The sequence below is a fragment of the Grus americana genome, chromosome 25, assembly GCF_028858705.1.
Source record: "Grus americana isolate bGruAme1 chromosome 25, bGruAme1.mat, whole genome shotgun sequence".
In the NCBI taxonomy this organism is placed as follows: domain Eukaryota; kingdom Metazoa; phylum Chordata; class Aves; order Gruiformes; family Gruidae; genus Grus; species Grus americana.
The window spans coordinates 5,812,596-5,825,763 of NC_072876.1; the positions used below are offsets into that span (position 1 = coordinate 5,812,596).

Below are 13,168 nucleotides of genomic sequence, written 5' to 3' on the forward strand. Positions count from 1 at the left end.
CGCATTCCATGAAAAAAAGGCCACATTATTCAGCACGCCTTGCTGGCGTGTTCGTGTAACGGGGGACTCCATCAGGTTCGCTTCGACCCTGTAACTTGCTTCCCAGGGCAGCCGTAAAGACAACCGGGACGGGGGGAATAAACCAAGCTGCTCCTCCTGCATTTCTGGGGCTGGCAGAGGGAGTCAGTCTCTTTTGGGCTCTAACTATGGTTGTTCCTGCATTTTATAGTATCTCCCCTGATTTATTATCACCTTTTATAGTAGCTGTAAACCAGCCCCAAAGCAGAGGAATAAAGTAACCGAAAGAACATTTCCCCTTCCCACCCAACGTGGGCTGTTGGAGCCGCGGCGGATGCAGCGTGCCGTCCCTCCATCGCTGCCGCAGCAGCCAAGCGAGCAACCGAGAGACGGCAAGTCAGGGGTGTTGCTTTGGTCTGAAATGGCGTGAGCGGGGTTAATCACGAGCTCCACGCTCCTGTCTGTAGGACAAAACGGGGTTCGGTATTGATGTCTTGAAGGTGGTGTGAGGCTGGGGGTAAGCGTTCTTTAATCAGCCTGAAATTAGCTCCTGTGGGTAGGGAGAAGGACAGCCCCATAATTCAGGACACTCGCCTCTGACTTGGGAAGGAGTCCTGAGTCCAATTCCCTTCGCTGCTACAGACTTCTGGTCTGACCTTGGCTTGGCCGTATAGAGCCAGCGCTCCAAATGTATTTAGATACTGAAATCAATGGGGGCTTGGAGGTGGATGCTTAAATGTCTTTATTGATCTGGCCCTTTGCCTTGCTGTGCCTCATTTCCCCAGCTCTAGTGCAAGCTCAGACACGCGTCCGTATCTGAGCAGTGCAGGGGTTTGCCGTACCCCGGAACCACGCGTCCCACCAGCACCCCGACACCGACCGCTTCCACGGACTTGGGCTTGTCACCTCACCCTACCGCAGCTTTGCTCCCCGTTTTTGGGAGGGGACAGGGAACGTCTCTGGGCTGGGCTGATCTTGAGGGATTTGGAAATTATCCCAAAACAAGTACTAAAAGAGACTATAAAAATATATAAATATACGATAATGAATGCAATAATAATAGCACGTTAATAGTGCCTGATACCTACAGCAGAAGTGAGGATTAACTGATAATCCTGAAAAAGCTTGGTGTCGGTACAGGACAGCTTCAGCCGAGACGAAGCCTCCCCAAGACTTCTGCCTCCTAAACTCTGAATATACATTACTCCTCCAAAATGACAATTATTCAAACCTTTATCCTAGGTGCAAAGCCTGTGTCACAGCCAGCTCCGGGGCCCCACGCTGTGCAAAACCTCCCCCCGGGTTTCCAGCCGCAGCCCCTGGGCTCTGCGCTGCTCCATGGAGCAGGATCCGGATCAGGGCTGGAGGGAGCAGAGGGTGAGCGAGGTCGGTGTTTACCTTTGCAGCAGAGGGAGGGAAAGAGGGAGTAGGAGGAAAACACATAGTAGTAGATCCTTGAAAATCTCTTGTTCAAAGGCAGATCAGGGAAGCTTTGGGGCTGAGGCTGTGCTAACCGGTTTGTGTTTTACCCAGCTGGTTTTTCTTGGCATTGCTGCTGAAGGAAGAAGGCTTATTGATCCCTGCTTCCAGCGACGCACAACGGGAGAGCCCTGGGTGCCGAGGGTAACGTAGAGCAGCCCTGCCACGGGCAGCAGAGATGCCGTAACTCAGGAGCAGCCGGAGCCCGCCTGAGTTACGGCTCTGTCCTGCACCAGCGATAGGCCTGCAATAACTCACTGCCTGCTGCTAGGATGGGATTTGGTTTATTCTGCACAAGGGAGATGCAGGAGGGGAAGGGGTGTCTCCTCTTCGGCTCCAGAGACAGGGCTGCAGGCAGCTTTTCCGAACACCTCCGGGGTTTGCGACTCCATCGCGCTGCCTGGGGGAGCTGCTGTTATGTCCTTAAATCATTAAGGAATAATAATAACCGTGACACCAAAACCAATTCCCATATGTGAATAACGCTGATGTGAGTATCTGGGAGGTGTGGGTACTTCTTGCCCAGCAGCTCCCGTCCCCGCTGGGAGATAGCGAAGTCAGGTTTGGTTCAGCCGATGCCTGGGAGGAAGGAGAGGAGGGAACCGCTGCTGGGAACGGATCCTGCCTAAAGCAACGCTGCCATCGTGCACCAGGGACTGGGGGCATCACCTCCTGCCCTCCAAGTGTTCCCAAGTGGGTGTAGGACCTGCCTGGCCCTGACACAGCCTGGAGAGGCTGGGATCCTGCCTTTGGCCCTGGGAGATGCTACGGATGGGAAACCTCATGGAGGCACCAGGGCCCTTGTTCATCCAGGTCTGTTGGAGCTAAGGCTTGGCTGAGTAGGGCTTGCCCAAGCTTAGCCCTCCAAATCCACTGCTTCTCTATAAGACTGCCTTAGAGGTGCTCCCCAAGGAGCTAATGTTGTGTCTTAAGGCATAAGAAGGGTGATGTGAAGCTCCTTGCAACCCTAGACGTGCAACTGGCTGTAGGTAAAAAAATCACCCTGAGATTGCAAGCTGCTTCTCCAGCAAGGAAAGTTCTTAACCCCTTGCACCAGGGGAATATGTTCCAGGTGACTTCAAGTACAGAAGAGGCATGAGAACTGCTGAAGCAGCAAAGAAAATAAATCAGTGCCATCTCTGCTAAAATCCCACACAATTAAAACCTGGATCAGGCTGTACTCATCTGCCTGAAGATAGCATCTTGAGAGTGACATGCATTAGTCATCATCTGCAGCAAACTGGCTTAGTGCACGGGAGGAGCCTGTCTACGAGCAAGGTGTTAGACAGAGAGGGCTCCAGGCCACCCAGGGCCAGCTTCTCCCTCCCCAGCAGTGTGCCACCCGTGTCTGGAGCAGGGGGAAATGCCTGTCTCCATCTCCTTCCCTGCAGTAGAGGCGGACCAGGCTGATTGTGAATGTGTTTACAGAAATGCTTCTCCTGCACCTAAAGCATGTGGGGGAATGCTGCCAAGGAGGGCCAGCATCTCTCCCCTCTGCGAGGCAGTAAATGTCCCATGTCACCAGGAGTGAGGTGACACTGGTGTCGCTGTGCTGCAAATGGAAGGGGGTCGTTGAGTAAGGGACCTGCCTGAGTTCATGCAGGGAGTCTGCGGCAAAGGAGGAGAAACTCAATCAGTCTTAAGACCAAACAAGCACCTTTGAACCCCCCGTACTTGGAATGAGAAGTGATTAAATGACCTGGGCTTCACGGTGCTGTACAAGCTTCCACCAAGCCTTGGACGGGAGCCCTGTGCAGTTCATCTGGGTTCAGCTGTTTCTATGGAGTTTGCTTGTCGGTCCAGCCCTGAGCGAGGTCTCTGCCACTGGCTGCTCCGATCGATGGTGCTCTGGCAGCTGGGGAGGGAGCTGCTGCCGCCCCACCTCCCCCAGCCCCATATTTTGGAGCAGTGGGTGCCCTGAAAACAGCCCCCAGGAGCCGCAGGGTGTTGCAGAGGGACCCAGCCAAGCGCAGGAGCATCCACCCACAGCCATGCGGCCAGGGCAGGCAGAGCTTTCCCTGCTCCTCCCTGAGCGGCAGCCAGCCTGCCGGCCTCTCCGGCAGCACTGCGTGGCTGAGCCACGAGACTGAGCCCTGGGGCAGACAGGTCAAGGGCCACCGTCAAGTACTGAGTGATTCCCTGTGCCCTCGGGAGCCGCGGACCACTCCGTGCGGCAGCCTTGGGTGGGCTTGAGACATCTCCTGCACCACGGAAAGCACAAGGCAGCTCTTCCCCCGTCCTCGCGGTGATCTGTGCGTGCTACATGTCAGGCACACAAGGACGCAGCCCTGGGGATGAGCACTGAACGGTTTGCAGTGGCTTGGTGTGGTCAGCTGCCTGCTCAGCCCCTGGCCTTGAGTTCAGTGGGAGGGTGCGGGGCACTTGCCCTGCCAGCCCCACGGCACAGGCAGGGGTTGCAAACCAGAAGCAATCCCAGCCCCTGATCCCTCTAAGCACCCGCGGTCCCGGCAGCAGCGGCGGCAGGACATGGGCACCGGCACAAAGACCATCTGGAAGGGCTTCTCCAGCTGACTGGGCTCCACCACCTCATGAGAGAATGGAGCATTGCCCTGCGTGCCCCAGCACTTGGATAAAGCCTCACATTTCACCCCTTGCTATTTGAAAAGCCATGAGGGGACCTTCCAGCTGAAGACCCCTCTTTGACTCTCAATTTATGCCGCAAAGCATTTAAGTGAGGCTACCATTAAGCATGTGTTCCCATTAAGTATCTACATAAATGCTTTGCTGAATGGGGGCCAACATGCCAGAACATCACCCATTTGGTTTGGGCACATGGGCAGGGATTTTATGTTATTGAAGTCCTGCCAATTAAATCAGGTCACTCCAATCTCTCCTCTTCTGCCTCTCTGGCTCTCTCGCGTGTGTGCGCGTCTGTTCTCCATCCCTGTGGTCCAGCCCACTGCCCCAGGCAAATGCTCTGGGAACGAGCCAGACCTCCAGCTCGGCTCATGCTCGTGAGCATGAAATGGGGATTCAATGGCCACTGTCACTCCCGGGGCGTGTGGCATCTGCGGGGCTCTGACAGCCGCTGGATGGGGCTGGGAAAAGCATTTCTGGGGAGCGACTGCTGGAAAGCAAACAAAAGCTGGGTTTGGTCTGCTGCACCCACCCCGAATCCTGCCTTTGTCAGCTCCACATCTGAGCCTGACTCTAAAACACTTCTCTCTGCGTTGCAATGGGGTGTGAAGGTGGATGGGGTCTCCATCCCTCATCTCTTGGGATGGGTGACAGGCAGCCAGGACCCCAGATCTCTCCATCTGAGACACAGCAAAGCTGAAGACAGCTTTTCTCCAGTGTTTTTCAAGGTTAAGAGTCTCTGAGCATCCCCTTCCAGGGGAGGTGAGCCACTGGCAGCATGTCTTGCTTGGGGACACAGCCACCCCGAGGCGCTGCAAAACCCCACGGGGCATCTGTGTCACCTTGGCACGCCGGGGATGGGGTAGGCGCAAGGGACTCCCAGGACCACGCGCAGCCAGATTTTTCCAAAGACAAAGAAATGCTTTTGTCGGTGGGCAGGGGTGCGCCCAGTCGAGTCTCCCGCTTCCCTCCTAACGCGGGGCCATGCAGCGCCGTGGGAGAAACCCCCCTGGGCTCGGTGACCCCAGCCTGTGGGGAGGGGACCCGGGTGCTGCAGTGGGCTCAGCTGCAGCGGGAGCAGGATGCGCTGCAGATGCCAAGGGGTACGAGCAGCCGGCTCAGCCTTTGCAGGAGCTTTTTATATCTGGTCCTTGGGAGCATCACCCCAAGGGGCTGGGGGTGCCAGGACTGGCTCCTCGGGTGCTCACCAGAGCCGCAGGAGTTAAGCGTGCAGCCGGCAGGAGCTGATTCAGGTGGGTGGCACGTCGTGGCGACAAGACTGACAAGACTGGAGTGAGGAGGAGGACTGGGAAAGGGAGGGGAGAAGAGAGGAGGAGGGGGGGGGGAGCGTTTGCAGGCAGCGGGGAGCAGCGAGTGTGCGGCTGCAAAGGAGCCGTGCGAGGGAAGGATGAAGGTCTCTCCCCGCTGCCTCCAGATCGGGCGCTGAGGGCGAGCGTGGGGGCAGCGTGGCAGGGGGTGGCCTGCTGTCCCTGTGCCCCCACCCCCAAAGGGACAAGGACGGACCCCCCAGCTTTGGCAGGTCCAACGCAACCCCGGCCCTTTGTCTGCCGGCGGGGGCTCTGCCCGAGCCAGATGTGCGGACAGCTGTGGCAGGGAGCAGGCAGGCGGATGACAGCGACGCTGGGAGATGGGAGGAGAGTCCAAGGGTAAGTTGGGCTCCAGCCCCGCTAACCGTGTTGTCGATCGGTTGTGACTTTGGGGGGGGCTCCTGTGCCCGGGGGGCTCTGCAACACAGAGCTGGCTGCTTGGCAGTTTGTTTGGGTTTGGGGTTTTTTTCCCTTCCTTCCAGAGCTTTGCTGTCACTGATCTCCGGCATGGAGGATAAATGGTGTATTTGAAAAGAAAAAGAGAAGCAGATGAAAATAGGAAATGCACACAGCATCGGTGCCTCGCCGGTGCGTGGTCCAGGAGGGGGCAAGGGGTGTGTGAGGCAGCCGAGGGAAACCTCCTTTCCCTCAGCACTTTTGTTGGGAACTGGATTCCTTGTCCTGGAAACTCCTCTGGGATCGAGTAGATCCTCACCCAGGTACCGAGGAGAACGTGAGGTAACGGTGGTGAACCCCGCGGCGATGTGCTGAGGTTGGTGCTGCTGAGACTGAAATCCAGCCTTGCCCAGGGATGCTGGCAGGATGCGATCCAGCCGGGAGCCGTGTTTCGATGCATTAACCCCTCTGTGCCCGAGCTCCGTGGAAAATGTTAAAGGAGCGAAGGTGGGTGTAGAAAAGAGGCTGTGATAAATAAACCCGCCTGGTCCTTTGGTCTCCCTCCCTCCTTCCCAACCCACCTTCGCCTGCCGGTGCCAGGCGCAGCCCACCCAGCGGAGCAGACGGGCTGCCCAGGGGGTGGCAGGCAAAAGGTGATGGCAAAGCAAACCCTGGGAACAGCCGCCATGAGCCCCGGGCCCGTGGTGTCATTTTAATGATTTTTGTGCTGGTTCTGTGTTTACTTCAACCCTTCCTAACCCTGCTCCTCTATGCGTGCGCCTCTCCGATGCAGCTACACAGGACATACACCCACCCGCAATCCCCGTGCACGTACCTCTGTGCAAAGCAGACGTCCCCTCCCGCAGCTGTGGGGTGCGTGGCTGTGCCCTGCCAGCCCGGGGAGCGGTGGGCACCAGGGATCCCAGGGGTCCATGTGCAGGGAGGGACCCGCTGCGGGGACCCTGGCACCCACCTCTGCTGACCTGCTCCGGGAAGGGTGCTCAGGGTTGGGAGGGACCCCATGGCTCCATGTGTGGCTCAGGCATCCGCTGTCCTCACGTCTCCCCGATGCTCAGGCAGGTGCCGGACCCTCCCCACCTCCTCTTGTTTCCTGCCAGAGCCCGAAAAAAGGGATTTGAGAGATCTCAGCAACGCACCTCTCTCCCATGAGCGAGGAGGGGGTGAAGCCCTTTGCCACCCAGGGCTTGCCCCAGCCTGGCAGTGGGACCCCGGAGGGGGGGAGTGGGTGCTCAGCGCTGGGCACCGCGGGGCGGGAGAAGGACCCTTGGAGCAGTGTTCCCAGGGAGGCTTTCACTGGAAGTTACAGGTAGGTGCTGCCATCACCTCTGGCCATGAGGATCTGGTTCCTACCAGGGTTGGAGGCTCAGCAGCTCTGCAGGAACGCTGCCTGTCTCACCCCTGCTGTGTCGGTGCTGAGCCAGGACCCAGCCCCTGCCGTTGCTCTGAGGATGAGCAGCCCTGATCCCGCAGCCTGGATGCAGGCAGAGCTCGGAGCAAGGCTGGGAAGCAAACGCCTCATTTCTGCCTCTCAAAGCCCGAGCGCGGTGCGGCCGTGGGGTGATGGGATGTGGCTCAGTGCAAGTTTCCCGGAGCTTTGACTGCTCCCTGCCATGGGGCTTCTCCTCGTGTGGGTGTCTGTCAGTCCCTGGTGTCCACGCCTGGGACACGGGGCACTGTCATCCGGGTCCCATCCTGGCTCCCCGGGGCAGGGGACCCTGGTCCTGCTGTCCCAGCCTCTTTGCTGGGGACACAGCTCTTCCCGACGCTCCTGGCTCTCCTTTCCCCGGTGCAGAGCCAGCGCTGAGCGCTGCTACCCCAGCACCCTGGCTCCTCTCTGGAGGAGAGCCCCACGGGGGGCTGGTTTGGCACCGAGCTGGCACTGGCGTCAGTGGCTGTGAGAGCAGGGCTGAGGGCCAAATCTGGGGACAAGTCTCTGCTCCTCAGCCATTTTAACCCCCTTCCTTTGGGTGGCACCTTTTTTATGCTCTGCAGTGTGAAACAAGGAGCTCAGCATCAGCTGCCGGGGCTGAGCTGTGCTAACACCCATCGCTGAGCCTGCAAGTCCCTCTAGTGCAGGGGGGTGAATTAGGAAGGACCCCACCAAACCCATCCCACCTCATTAGGGGTATTGGAGCTCCGGGAAATCACTTTCCCCACAGCACTCTATATTAAGCTGCATAATTACCTCCCCGGGGAGCCGGGGCAGCCCCTCTGCTCGCTGCACTTCAAAGGAGGTGCCGTGGAGGCTCTGACTCCCAGCGCGGAGCAGAGCTTCGGCTGCTCTAACCAGACGCGGCTCCTTCTGCTTCGAAGAGCCATGCTGGCTCACGGCAGCGGAGGGTTTGTCCCCGCTCCTTGCTGTAGCTGATCACTGTCATTTAGGGATGTGATCCTAAATTTCCCGGCTAGGACAGGGATGGAGGATGCTAGGATGGTCCAGAGCTTGTTCCAGGTGGGCACCCGAAAGGCTGGGAACTTCGCCACGCTACCGGCACCTCTCCAAATGCCGGGAAGTCCAAACACAAGGCTCCCTCCCTGTCTTTATTCCCAGCAGACGCTGTATCTCCTAAACCACCTAAAAGCTACCCAAGGGATAGCATTCCTGTTGGCACGTGGCTGATTTCCTAAAGAGCAGAGATGCCAGCCCAGGGCCTGTGTGATCCCCTCCTTGCACACAGAAACTCGTCACCACCCTCCCGCCCTGTGCCCACGTCCCTTTTGCCAGGAAAGACGCCGAGAGGCTGTTTCGCTGCCCTCCGCCGAAGACGAGGTGCGAGGCGCTCGGCACTGACTGGTGGTTCTTCTTCCTCTGCTCGGCGTGCGTGGGAGGTACCCGTGACTTTGGTTCTCCTCCTGGAAATGAAAGTGTTGTTCTGGGGGGAAATGCCCTCTCCTGTGCTCTGCATCGAAAGCTGCAGCCGGGGAAAGCCATGAGAAGGAGAATTACAGCTGCTGCCGAGCGCAGAGTGCTGTCTGCTGCGTGCTGGGAGTGCATCAGGAAAAGCATTAAAATTAGATGAGTCGAAAACTTCTCCTTAAGAAGGGAGGTGGTTTCTGTCGATAAGGCTCTGCACTGGGACTTTGGGTTTGAGTTTAGGGTTTGGTCGTTGGTGCTCTTGAGTCGTGAGCTCCCCGTGGAGCCCAGGGCGTCCCCCCTTGCCCTCCGGCTGTGCCAGCCCACAGCCATGCCCTGGCCACCCTGGACTTTTGCACAGCGGTCCCCACGCGTGTCCCTTCCAGCATCCCTCCTGCGCTGCACCAGGGCAGCTGCTGAGATGCCCGACACCGTTCCAGGACATCAGCCAGCTCATAGGCAGTGAAATATATGTGCAGGTTTAGCAGTTGTTGACGGCAGAGAGTATTTTGTGATAAATATATTTATAGCAGGGTTTGTAAAAGGCTGTTCCAATGGGTGGGTTTTAGGAAGGTAATAAATGGCTGAGAAAATTGCTCTGGTTGCACCTCGGAGCGGGGGGACGGCAGCCCGAGCACCCCTTGCCTTCCCCCCCTCCAAACCTCCCCCCGCGGTGGTGAGTGCCTGGGGCTCCTCGACATGGCAAAAGGGGTCCCTCAAATTGCACCATCCCAGTCAGGGAGGGGTGGGGGCCTGAGGAACCCCCGTGCCCCCTCGAAATGGCTGGAGTCCTCGCAGTGGGTGCTCCCCGGGAAATGTTTGCAAACACGCTGCAGAGCGGGAATTATGTGTCGGCTCTCTTTGGCGTGTAATTCTGAATAACAAATAAATATGGGAAAATTGGGATCCGTTCCCAGACAATTCACAAAGGGCTTAATTGGGACTTAAGTGGTGCCTAAGTCTTGTGCTGGCTCTCTGCACTGGGGTGCTTTTCACCCAGACAGGGAAAAGAGACAAACTTAGTCAATAAATTACTTGTGATAAATTATTCACCAACTCTACTCAGAATTAATGCCAGCTTCCCCCTCCAGCAGCTTATAAATGCTCTGATATCTCCTGACCCTATCCAGGCTCCAGAGCTACCCATCGACTTTAAAAGCCTATCCCAGGCGCTATTATAAAACCATATTTTGTGGCATTTATAACCAGTCACAAAAAAAATCACTCTAAGATTAAACTTGGCGTGTGAGGTCGGAGCGTGACCGGCTTTGTCCTTCCTGGTGACCAAAGCTGAGTCGAGTCTGTTTTCAGATTCAAGCTGAGAAAATTGTTTTGCATGAAGACAGGCCACTGTGCTTCTGTGAGACTTAATAACGCTTGCTTTGAATTTAAAAGCCTTCATCAGTGAGGAATTTGTAATCAGCATAAAAGGGGGTTTTGCATTTTAACCAGCCTTTCCCAAAGGCGGAGATGAACTAACTCCAGCTCTCTTGTTTGGGGGAAGAAAGCATCTTCGCCTTAAAGCCCAGGGAAGATCCTCTCCCTGCTCTGTCGTATGTCCCACGTCCCACCAGGACCTGTGGAAGATACCAAAAATAGAGAAAAAAACCCAACAAACTGGCATCTGGTCACCTGAAAAGGAAAAAATGAGGTTTTTCCTATTTGTGAAACATTAAAAAATGAACCCATTCAGTTTGTGCTGGAATAAGCATTTCAGTTGGGTGTCTGTCACTCGTTCATAGTATGATTATTAAATTTAATTCAGTGGTTTGGTTGTTCATGCCACTGTTTGGCAATGTACAATCAAAGCCGCTCGCTTGACTTGAAAAGCCCATTCGGACTTTAGACGTTGTCCCAAAAAGGGTCTGCAGCGTTAGATCCGAATTTGCAAATTGCTGCGGTTTGATCAGAAGCTGCATTTTTCAGCGAAGGCTTTTATTCCCATGGAAAATTCTGCCAGGTCCTATTTCTGAGTCACTTTTCCTAACTCCTACGTGCTGCCGCTGCTGCTCAAAGCCAGCGACGGAGCCGGGCGGGCTGTCCCAAAGCCCAGGCTGGCGGAGGGCTCGCTGTGCAGCTCCAACCCTCCAGCAGCAAGATGCAGCTCATGAAGTCGATGAGTCCTGCAGTTCCCGATGCACAGCAGGATTCGTCCCTGCAGCGGGTGTTTGAAAGGACCAAGGAGCAGGGCCGGGGTCGGCTCCGTCACGATGCTGCTGGGTTTGAGGGCTGCCCCGACGCCCGTCCATCGCCTGCGTTGAGCCCTGCTCTGCGCTGAAATCGCCCGTTGTTCCTTCCTTTTCATGAAGCTATTGTTAAATTAAGACAAAAGGGATTTCAGTGACACTCTCCGGATAGCTTTATGGCTTTTTAATATTTTGCTGACTCCCTCTTTGCTGGTTAAACTCTCCCGGGAAGCCGCAGACGTACCCCCTCGTCCCCTCTTGGCCACGGTCGTCCTCCCTGGCTTGGCACACGCGCGCATTTTCCCTGTTTTGCTCAGGTTTTAAGGGAAGTTAAATGAACAGGGCTGTTTACATCTGAAAGCCATCACTTACCACGCCGAAATCTCTGCTCGCAGGCTGGCGGCAGCAGGACTGCTGCAGATCTGCAGCGCGGGGGCCGCAGAGCTGGGGGCTCGCGCTGAGCAGCAGGGCAGCCTGATGTTGCATTTTGCTTTGGTTTATATTTTTAAGGGTGCGGAACGGGGACGGAGGGAGGAGGGCAGCATGCTGCCAAAGTCGTTTTCTCCTGGGAAATTGCGGGTGTGCTTGGAAGGGGCGATGCGCTACGGCCTTGTGGAGCAGCCGCTGCCGGTGGCACGGCATCCCTCTCCCGCTCAGCCGGGGCGGCCGGACCCTGGGGGTCCCGCTCAGCGGGGGCTGCTGCTGGGCAGAGCTGGGTGCAGCCCCATTCACCCTGCCTAGGGCTTGGTGCCATCTGATTTTTCCTGGTGTCCTTGGTGCAGTCGGTCTCCTTGGTCAGTGCTGTAAATAACAGAGTTGCAGAGCTGAGTGGGTTTAAAAACCACAGCGGGGGGGGAGGGAGGTGGGGGGAAGTTTGCAGCCAGAGGCAAAGGAGAGGATTGATGTGGGTCCTGCCTCCAGGGGCTGAATTCTCCCTTTGCAGCGCTTGCAGAGGGGGTGAAGGCAGGGGGTCACCCCGCTGTGCTGGTGGCCATGCAGGTCCTTGCCCCCCTCCTGCCCTCCCCGTGCTGCTGCAGGAATGCCCCGCGGTGCAGGTCCCTGATCTCTGCAGCAGCCCGGGATGACTAACGGGCGATGAGCCGCTCACGGAAACTCAGAAGAGATCTAATTCTGTGAATAAACGTTAAAAAAAAAAAAAAAAAAAAAAAAGATAAAAGATCCCTGGGGGGAAAAGATGTTTGTGAATTAAAGACAAAGTGGGTGACATTTCCGCCAGCCATGTGCAGCTGGGGTGCGGGGAGGGGAGACGTGCGTGGGGCCACCGAGAGCTGTAATTCCCGGAGATGATGGGAGAGCGGCAACTTCTCACGCTCTGCCCACGCTCGGCGGGCTCACACCAGGCGATGCGGTGGCTCAGCGATTGCGGGGAGCCTTGTACCATCCGGCGACAGCCAGCCCTCGTGGCGTGCACGGTGCGATGAGGACAGGAACCAGGTTTTCCTGTTGCACGGCAGTCCTGGAAACTGGGGGCTTTGCAGTTAGCACGAGGGGGACGAGTGAAGGAGCAGCTGGGATGCACCTTGGGTCCGTAATGCTCTTCCTTCCTGCAGCCGCTCCGGGGCACGTGGGGCTTTGGGGTCACTTCTCAGCTCAAAGCCTCCGGCTCCAGCCCAGCATCCTCCAAACTCGGTAATGCCAGTGGCCGGGTCGCCCCGGCTCATCGCAGTCTCTCTCCTGTGGGCTAATTCCCTCTCTGCTAGCAATTCCCTGTGCCCCCAGGCTCCCCGCGCTCAGTTAGACCATTTAATTTTAAATAAACTGGAAGGGGATTTTGCCAAGGATAAGCACAATTCCTCACCCGTGAAGGGTTATTCCATGCCCTTCAGTTTGGGGAGGGACCTTTATCAGCCACCGAGTGCCCCGAGGTTCGGCCATGGGCAGGGCAGTGCCCACCGGTGCGGGGGGGCACGGACCCCGGTGCAGAAAACGCGGAGATTTGAGAGCTGGGTGTTGGTTCCTCCCCAGCGGGTGGGTGCAGGGGGGGACGTGCAGCCCCCTGGCTTGTGATGGCAGAGTCAGTCCCACGGTTCACGAAGGACCAAGCGGTCCCCATCCCCTTGGAAAGCGTCTCTGGGGTCTCTGCCAGTGGCAAAGCCCCGCTACTCCCCAGGGAGGGGCTCAGCACCCCCAAAACCCATAAGGGCGATGCCAGCACAGCCACCCCAACTGACCGAGCCCTTCTCGGGGCACAGGGCTTTGCCTCCATCCCCACCTCCATCTGCTCCGCGCCTGAGGAGGGGGTGAAGCAGCCCCAAAGCCGTGCCTGG

General features: G+C 57.2%; 1 protein-coding gene across 1 annotated transcript in view; it reads left to right on the forward strand.

Moving 5' to 3' along the window:
* The first annotated feature begins 5,442 nt into the window (after nt 1-5,442).
* LRRN2 (leucine rich repeat neuronal 2) overlaps nt 5,443-13,168 on the forward strand; it is a 36,750-nt gene continuing 29,024 nt past the window's right edge. The window contains exon 1 of the mRNA XM_054803508.1: nt 5,443-5,762. The gene's annotated coding sequence lies outside the window, so the exon portion shown is untranslated. The remainder of the gene's footprint in view (nt 5,763-13,168) is intronic.